Genomic DNA, 10145 nt, shown 5'->3' with positions numbered 1-10145 from the left:
CTAGAGGTATAAACAAACTACCTCCTCAGCACCAAGGAGGGACAATTTAATCCAGATGGGAGCACAGGCATCCCAGACAAAGGGAAGTCATGCCTGGGATACCTGGGAAGATGAGTATTATTTTGATTAATACAGGAGGAGGAAAGGCATTCCAGTGGGAGGAACGGTGGAGGGAGTGAAATAGGGAGAACAAAAAGCGTCACCTAGGATAATTCTGGGTGAGGAAGAGGTGGATGGGAATGGCAGAGGTGAAATTGTAGGGCTAGTTGCTCATTTTGATGAGCCTTGAATGTTGACCTAAAAAATGTGAATCCATTAAAGAAAAAAAAATTTTGGTGCCATTTTTGTGTCTTCATTTTTTTTTTTAATTGAAAAATAAATAAATAAGGCTGGGTGTGGTGGCTCATGCCTGTAATCCCACCACTTTGGGAGGCTGAGACAGGCAGATCACTTGGGGCCAGGAGTTCAAGACCAGCCTGGGCAACATAGTGAAACCCTGTCTCTACCAAAAATGCAAAAAATTAGTCAGACATGGTGGCACATGCCTGTAATCCCAGCTACTTGGGAGGCTGAGCCAGGAGAATCACTTGAGCCTGGGAGGCAGAAACTGTAGCGAGAGGAGATCATGCCACTGTACTCCAGCCTGGGAGACAGAGCGAGACTGTCTCAAAAAATAAAATAAAATAAACATTTAAATACTATGAAAAGTTGTAAAAAATGCTGGGAGAAGGAAAATGTTCATTTTTTTCTTTTTCTTTTTTTACTTTATTTATTTTTGCCTTCCAGATTCCTAGCAATATACAAAAGTTTTTAATATAATAATTCCAGGCCTGGTGCAGTGGCTCACGCATGTAATCCTAGCACTTTGGGAGGCCAAGGTGGGCAGATCACCTTAGGTCAGGAGTTCAAGACCAAGCTGGCCAACAAGGGGAAACCCCATCTCTACTATAAATACAAAAAATTAGCCAGATGTGGGGGCACGCACCTGTAATCCCAGCTACTTAGGAGGCTGAGGCACAAGAATTGCTTGAGCCTAGGAGGCAGAAGTTACAGTGAGCTGAGATTGTGCCACTGCAAGCCAGCCTGGGTGACAGAGTGAGACTCTGTCTCAGAAAAAAATAATAAATATACACACACACACACACACACACACACACATACACATATACATCTATATATATATATATTTATGTGTGTGTGTGTATATGAATTCCGCAACTCCAGAGATAACCATAGATAGGGCAAATGAGTATTATTAAAACTTTATTTTATCATTATTAGTATTTTTTAGACAAAGCCTGGTTCTGTCACCCAGGCTGGAATGCAGTGGCATGACTTGGCTCACTGCAAACTCCACCTCCTGGGCTCAAGCCACTTCAGCCTCCCAAGTAGCTGGGCCTACAGGCACACACCACCACACCCAGCTAATTTTTGTATTTTCTGTAGAGATGGGGTTTCACTGTGTTGGCCAGACTGGTCTCTAATTCCTGTCTTCAAGTGATTTGCCCACCTCAGCCTCCCAAAGTGCTGAGATTACAGGAGTGGGCCACTGAGCCTGGCCTTAGAATTTTAATAATTATTGCTACATTGCCTTGCAAAAAGTTTATGTCTATTATTACTCTCATCAATAGTGGATGAGGTTGTTTGTTTTCCCACATATTTGCCAACATTGGGCATTTTCATTCTTTTAAATCTTTGCTGGCCAGGTGTGGTGGCTCATGCTTGTAATCCCAGCATTTTGGGAGGCTGAGGTGGGCAGATCACCTGAGATCAGGTGTTGACCAGCCTGGCCAACATAGTGAAACCCTGTCTCTACTAGAAATACAAAGATTAGCTGGGCATGGTGGCACATGCCCATAGTCCCAGCTACTCAGGAGGCTGAGGCAGGAGAATCACTCAATCCTGGATATTGAGCACCATTTTGTGATGACCATTTGATTTATTTTCCCCTAGTTTGAAATATTCCATTTATCTTAACTCACCAGTGCATCCCCAGCAGCTAGTACATAGGAAGATCTCAATAAATGAAGAAATGTGATAGGAATGATCTATTGCTTTTTTTGTCTTTTTTTTTCCTTTTTGTGGAGAATGGGGTCTCGCTATATTGCCCAGGCAGGTCTCAAACTCCTGGGCTCAAGCTATCCTCCCGCCTCTGCCTCCATAAGAGCTGGAATTACAGATGTGAGCCACAGTGCCCAGTGACCTATTGCTTTTTTGAAGAAAAAAAATGACATGATCACATCTGTGTTTTAGGACCACAGTTCTAATGACAGAATAGAGAAAAGGCTAAGAACAGAAAACCACTGAATTAATGGTTTAATGTTGAAAGAAAAACTTTAGACAAATTCAATTTAATAGAGTATAAATGAGTAAAAAATGATTCACAAATTGGGCAGCACATCCCACCCCCAACTGTAATAGGTTTAGAGAGACTTCTAGGGTGTCGCATGTTCAGACAAGATTTATGGGCAGAAAGAGGAAAGTGACACAGAAAACGGAAGTGTGGTACAGAAACAGCTGGATTGGTTACAGCCTGGAGCTTGTTTTACTTGAGCACTATTTGAACCGCTGGCCACTTGTGATTGGCTGAAGTATAGCTTCTGTGATTGGTTGAGACTTGGCTCTTTGTTACAAGTGTAGTTTACAGTCTATTTATACATCCAGTTAGGTTATAGTTTACTGTATGGTAAAACCTTTAGACCAAACTTAAAATATTTAAGAAGCTTTAGGCTAAATTTAATCTATCATAGTCAGAAAATTAAAATATTTCAGGAAAGAAATGGCAAATGCCTTAGGGTAGTGCCAGTGGGGATAAAAAATTGGAGTGGCTATAAAACATGACAAGTGTGGAATTGAGAAAGGTTGGTGCCCATTTAAGCAGGCAAAAAGATGAAAGTTAAGGACGTGTTAAAGAATGGGGTTTCTAGCCTCAAGGGACAAAATTACAACAAATTTAAAGATCTTAGTTGGCTTTGAGATTCTAGAATCAAGCAATATTTTATTCCATAAAATAGAGTAGGTGTTTGGATTGAAACTGGCATAATTGTACCATAAAACTGATGTTTATGATTTCATTTGAATAAACATAAAAATTGATCCTCACAGTCTTAACACTTGAGAAAGTTGCATTTGTCTTATCTGAGTTCCTTTCTCAGGAAACCAACCATCACACCTCTCACATAGTACCAAGACCTGAAAGTTAACAGATCATTGCATCTGAACAAAGAAACTCAAGACTTCTTTTTTTTTTTTTTTTTTTAAGGTGTTTGGTTATTTAATTAGATCATTAGGACATTTAAAACACGAATTTGTGAGGATAAATTCCAATTGTCAGGGCAAACGCAGATCGCAGGTAGCCCTCAGCTGAGGAATAGCTTTGATTTTTGGTAAAATTTGTGAGTCCACAGCTTTCTGATCAATCTTGCGCTGCTCTGTAATCTCATATTTCTCTTTTTCTGTGTCGAAGATCTCACCCTCCTGGTGTCTGGGCTTCCGCAGCTTCTTCTTCTTGAAGTAAGCATCAGTAAGATGTTTTGGGATTTTTACATTGCTGATATCAATTTTGGTTGAGGTGGCAATGACAAATTTCTGGTGCATTCTTCACTGAGGAACTCAATGGAGGACCAGAGGTCCAGTCACAAGTAACAAGCCACTAGCCAGCTGCTTCAGGAAAACCACCCTCTTGCCCCTGTGGCATCCAGTGAGGATGATCAGAATGGTCCCAGGGGTAATGCTGGCTTGCAGTTTTCTCACGTGCTGACTAAAGGGTTTTTTGCCGTGGCTCAACAGCTTTCGAGGCACATCTTCAGTAGGATAATACCTAGGCATTTTGCGAAGTTTAACCACCTGGGTACCGCTGTTTTTGTCACCACCAACTGGTTTTGTAACAGTTGCAAGAAGCTTCTACTTCTTTTTCTTTTCAATCTTGGATTTAACCGGTGAGTACTTCCTCTTGTACATGGCCTTTCTGGAATACATGGCAGATCGGGAATACCTGCCAATTCCTCTGGCAAGAACAGGATTGCGGCTGCAATGGGGCTTTTTTTCACTTTGCTACCAGCATCAGCCTTCTTGGCTTCAGGTTTCTTCTCTTTAGTATCCGGCTTCTCAACTTTTTCACCCGCCATCTTGCAAGATGGGAAAGAACGAGACTCAAGACTTCTTAACCCATCATGATTGCCTAACTGATCACCTGCTTCCTGTTGACCAACTTATTTTCCTTACCTCTGCCTAATTACTGTTTTTTTTTTCTGCATACAGTTACATTTCTTTCCTGCTAAAGAAACCCCTGATTTTAGTTGGTCAGGGAGATGGATTGGAGACTGATCTCCCATCTCTTCAACTGCAGAACTTGATTTAATACCTTCTTTCCTGGCAGTACTCAATGTCTCAATGATTGGTTTTCTGTGCATCAAGCAACAGCACCTAGCCCAAACCCCTGGAGTTTTAGTAACATGATGAGCTGAGCAGAAGAGGTTGGCTTTATAGACCGACAAGGGCTGAAGAAAGCAGAAGCAAAGAACAGAGCATATTAGTCACTTCAAAGCAACTTTTCTTCTAAGAAGGGAACAGGAGGCTAAAACAATAGAAAAACAACTAGTTAATGTCAGATTACTTCAGGCCCCTTCTTTTGTGTAAGGATTAAAGCAGAGAGAACTTCATTATCATGAGGATTGAACACTGAAACTGTAACTCTTTCTCCTGCCTTCTAGGAAGGTGAGATAAGAACTTAGTGTGGGTTTGGTGACTTAGAACTTCAATGTAAATGACTCTCTCTTCTTTTTTTCTGCCTCAGGTTTATTTGTACAAATAGCTCAGGAGGACCCCAGCCCGATGCAGATGGATGGCAGCCCCGGGGGTTGCACCAGTCCTTCTGTCTTTACGTTGGCAGACAGAGATATCTACTCTGAAGCCTTTGTAGAGGCCTGGGCACCTTTGGGAACCTGAGCTGGAACTGAAGCTAGAGCTGCAGGCTGGGCCTTGGTTTGATCCTTGGCCTTGGCCTTAACCTTTGGCCGGCAGAGCCTCAGCCCCTTGGCAGTGCATGCATGAGCATGCTTCCCAAGCTTGGGGTGGGCAATGTAGGCAAGTCGATCGAGCTTGCGGTTGACACCCTTTGGGATCTTGGGCTTAACCTCCTTGGACTTTATGAGGGCCTTGATGTTCTCAGCATGTGCACTCATGGCCTTGGCATTGTTGGCCTGCATCTTCTTTAGGCCCTTCTTGTTGTGCTTCTTGGCAAAGCACATGTTCCTCAGGAACTTGGGGTCCACTCCCTTAAGAGATTCGTATTTTTGTGATTGGGGTTTCTTGATACCATTTCTGTGCCATTTTTGGGACTGGCTGTGTGTGATGTGGTTCTTGGACTTGGCCATGTCTGCACCTAAGCCTCAGTTCCCGAAGTGCCTAGAACGAGAGGCGATGACTCTCTGTTTTTTTAGCCTGCTCTGTTGGTGCCTAGTATAGAAGCTGAGTCCAAAACAATGGCTTCTAGTAATTTTTTTTGTTTTTTCTTTTTCTTATTTTTAATAATATTTTTGTGAGGGCGGCTGCGGACCTGCGCACAGACCCGGCAGCTACCCTTTCTTTTTCTATTTCCAGTAATGGGTAGAAGCAACCAATAATTTTTATTTATTGGATGGCTGGATGGCTGAGTGGATTTTGATACAGTTAATGGAAATATGAAACCCATGAGACCTACCTTCCCCTCTCTTACTACTTGTGATGTTGTTGTTCTCATTTCCTCTTGCTTTAATTATGATAGTGTTCCATCAGTTTCCCTATTTTGCATCTTTGGTGTCTAATTTTCCACTGGAGTCCTCCGACTAGAAGTGTGTTCAAGTTGCCCCTTTCCTCAACTACACTATACTGTGTAGACTTTCCTTTATTACCCCCATTGCCTCACTTTTTAAAAACCATTACTCACCACACATTAGTTCATCTATTTGTTTAATATTTACGGAGAGCTTTCAATGTGCTAGTGTTTTTTTTTTTTAATAAAGATGAAGTTTCACCATGTTGGTCAGGCTGGTCTTGAACTCCCGACCTTGGGTGCTCTGCCCACCTTGGCCTCCAAAGTGATTGGATTACAGGCGTGAGCCATCATGCCCAGCCAATGTGCTAGTGTTAAATTAAGTTTAGCCTAAAATTGTCTCTTTACATATTTTATTTATTTTTTGAAACAGGGTCTCACTCTGTCACCCAGGGTGGAGTACAGTAGCACCAACATGGCTCACTACAGTTTTGACCTCCCAGGCTCAGATAATCCTCCCACCTCAGCCTCCCAGGTAACTGGGACCACAGGTGCATGCCATTGCACCTGGCTTTTTGTAGAGATGGGGTTTTGCCACGTTGCCCAGGCTGGTCTCAAACTGCTGGGCTCAAGGGATCCACCCACCTCAGCCTCCCAAAATGCTGGGGTTATAGGCATGAGCCACCACACCCAGCCATATTTACATATATTAAGGTTTCTCTGTACATAGTGAACTGTAACCTAACTGGATGTGTAAACAGACAGTAACTGAAACTGTCTTTGCAAAGATTATGACAGTGAGAGAAATCTAACATAGATGACTACATCTTGGCTCTAGCTTCAGGCTGGCTGTCTCTGCTCATTCTGGACATAGGCCAAGCTAACCTTTGGAATAATTTAGCATATTTATTTATTTATTTTTGAGATAGGGTCTTACTCTGTTGCTTAGGCCGGAATGTGACTTCCCCAGTTGCTTCTAGAGATAACATCACTATTGTGAACCTAAGATTGGTCTTTTGAGATGTATTTCAGACTTTTGCATTCTGGCAACTGACTGACCTCACCCAGACTCATGACTCTTGACCCAACTGATCCTGTGGCCCCCTACCCAGAGACGGACTCAGGGCACAAGGACTCTTTTCCACAGCCCTGTGATTACATTCCTAGCCAATCAGCAGCACCCATTCCCTACCCCCTTACCCTCCAACCTATCCTTGAAAAACCCTACTTCAAAGCCTCTGGGGAGACTGATTTGAATAGTAACCACATGGCTGGCCTGGCATTAATTAAACTCTTTCTCTACTGCAATACATGGCCTCAGTGAACTGGTTATGCCTGTGTAATGGGCAAGAAGAACCCATCAGGTGATTACATAACCTACTCTGATGCCAGTCACCAAGTGTTGGCCAATCAAAGGTGGCCAGCTGTTCAAATTGGGTTCAAATAAAGCAAACGCCAAGCTGTAACCAATCTATTTTTGTACCTCATCAGTACCTCACCTTCCTTTTTCTGTCCATAAAACTTCTTTGTCCAAGCAGTAGCACCAAACCTTCTTTGAACCTATTCTGGTTTGGGGCCTCCCAATTCATGAGTGGTTCTTTGCTCAATTAAATTCTGCTAAACTTAATTGTCAAAGGATTTTTTTTTAACACTAGTTATGGTTTCTAGGGTTTGGGGAGCACCAGCAAATAAGAGACAATAATCTCTTCATTGGAACTCACATACTTTTCTACTTACTCCTTATTTCCTTTTATGTGCTTCCACCATTTTCCTGGAATTTTTATTCTGAAGGTTAATGTTGACTTCAAGATTGTTAAATCCAAGAGTCATTTCTTGGTCTCTTTGACCTTGTTGACCCACTCTCTTTTCCTTTAGCTTCTTTAACTCTTATCTCTGCCTCTTCTGCTATTCTTTCTATTCCCTGAATGGTTTATTTATGTTTCCTTCTCTGGCTTTCCTTTGTTTCCCTCATCTTCCTACTCATGTTTTAAGGACTGAAGCTATGCTCACAGGGTTAACAAAAATTCTGGATAGAAATATAGTTATTATTAAGCACGAATCAGCCTGCACTTTGACAAACTTCCTTGTAGGTGAAAGTCTCTAGACACTGATGACACTAGATGCTGACTGTTTGCATTCCCATTGTTCCTATAGACAGGATTTCTGAAGTTAGATAGATAAGATCTCTAATGTTAGAATCATAAGAGTTTGTTTAGGAATTGCTTAAGCAGATCCTGAATTCCAGTAGACCAGCTGATGCAAAACAATTTAAAGACCCCCAAAGAAAAACCAAATCAGCATTAGAATATCGATTCTTCATCTTTTTCTCCCATGATTCCTGCCCCCATCACTTTTCAGCCACTCGACAATCTCTGCACTTCAGCCCACTCCAAAGCCCTTAAAATTCCTAGCGTCAGACTCCTCAGGAAGATGGATTTGAGGTTTTGTCCTGTTTCCTTGCTAGGCAGCGTTACAGGTAAACACCTGTCTCTGCTGCAACACAGTGTCTCTGTGTATTGACTTGCAGTGCACATTGAGCAATGGACCTATTAGGGTTACAGGACTAGCTCTCAGTTATGACATTTGACTTGCACTGTAACTACTTGGGCATGTGTTTTATCTAGTCCACAGTTTCCTGAAGTATTTTCCATTGAACAGGAGTTCTTTAGGTTGTTAATAGATGCTATGTAACAAAAGGGTTTGATGATCACATACTTTTGGGAAACTCTGAGTTTCTCTATGGCAGAACTTCTTAGAGTAATAAACATACTAATGAGAATTATGAACCACCTACAGAAGAAATGATATGTGGTACCACGTTCCCCTCATGTCTGTCTTTTTTTTTTTTTTTTTTTTTAAAGATGGGGTTTCACCATGTTGGTCAGGCTGGTCTTGAACTCCCAACCTCAGGTGATCTGCCCAACTTGGCCTCCAAAGTGCTTGGATTACAGGTGTGAGCCACCATGCCCAGCCCCCCTCATGTCTTTCTCATTTTTGAGTTGCATTTTGTAGGACTTCTGTTCTGAAGAACACACATCAGAAGGCACTATAAGAGCTTTTTGAGAGCCAAGACCTTACTCTATCTGTTTATGTATTCTCTAGAGAACTCTGAAGAATATTTTGGTTCTAGTAGGCATTCAATACATCTCAATGAGTAGAGACTAAGTTGAAGGGATTCCAGATACAAAAGTGAAAGAGCAGGAAAACATGGGGTCATATTTAGGAGCATTTGATTCAGTGGAGCAATAAATGATAAGGAGAAATCCTATAAACAATTGTGTACCAACAAATTAGATAATTTATTCCTAGAAAGACACAGGCCAGGCACGGTGGCTCAAGCCTGTAATTTCTGCACTTTGGGAGGCTGAGGCGGTTGGATCGCCTGAGGTCAGGAGTTTGAGACCAGCCTGGCCAACATGGTGAAACGCTATCTATCCTAAAAATACAAAAATTAGCTGGGCATGGTGGTACATGCCTGTAATCCCAGCTACTAGGGAGGCTGAGGCAGGCGAATCACTTGAACCTGGGAGGCAGAGGTTGCAGTGAGCCAAAATCACGCCATGCACTCCAGCCTGGGTGGCAGAACAAGACTACTCTGTCTCAAAAAAAAAAAAAAAAAAGACAAACCTATAAAAAAACTCAAGAAGAAATAGGCAGTTTGAATAGATCTATAACAAGTAAATGCATTTAATTAATAATTTTAAAAAATCACAAAGAAAATCCTGGGCCAAATGGCTTCACCACTGATTTCTAACAAACGTAGGTACAATAGGTACCATTAAGCCCGTGGATGGAGGAATGGGGACTTTACTCATCAGTAATGGACTGCTGAAGGTTAGAAGAGGAGAACGACACACTCAGGGCAGGCCAAATTCCTCTTTCCAAATGGAGATGCTGCTGACCCTCCTGGATCATCAACACTCCTAAACTGGGCTGGACCAGGTTGGTTCTGAATGTATGGGGCACAGGTTCTGTGACTTGCACTGTTTGATCAGACATGGAATTTAAGGCTGTGAGATAGTCTCATAGTTCTGAGCAGGAATGTGGTATCAGAAATAGTCATAAATCCCCAAATGGCCAGCAACAGGGCCTTAATGCCACCCACCTGTCTAGAAATTAGTCTGAAAGTAGGTTAATGCTGGTATGAAGTGGGCAGCTTCATGTTGCTTCAGGAAATTGATGTCACTTTGGCTAAATCAGGTTAAGTTTGGCCTTCATAATTTTTAGTAAGGAATCAAAGCTTCTCAGAAAAATGTGATCAAAGTTCATCTCAAATTGCCATAACCCTCACCCAAAATTGTCTTAAATATTACAAAACCCCCAAATGAGCTTTCTCCTTATACCTCTCCTTTTAAAATTTTTAAAAAATTTTTTGAGATGGAGTCTTGCACGT

General features: G+C 42.0%; 1 pseudogene; it reads right to left on the bottom strand.

The window, feature by feature from the left end:
• Nucleotides 1-3245: 3245 nt before the first annotated feature.
• LOC100388619 (large ribosomal subunit protein eL6 pseudogene) lies at nucleotides 3246-4144 on the bottom strand (annotated as a pseudogene).
• Nucleotides 4145-10145: the final 6001 nt, after the last annotated feature.

The sequence above is a fragment of the Callithrix jacchus genome, chromosome 14, assembly GCF_049354715.1.
Source record: "Callithrix jacchus isolate 240 chromosome 14, calJac240_pri, whole genome shotgun sequence".
Lineage (NCBI taxonomy): Eukaryota > Metazoa > Chordata > Mammalia > Primates > Cebidae > Callithrix > Callithrix jacchus.
Note: the sequence above shows the minus strand (reverse complement) of the source record. Positions and strands in the feature narration are given on the sequence as shown.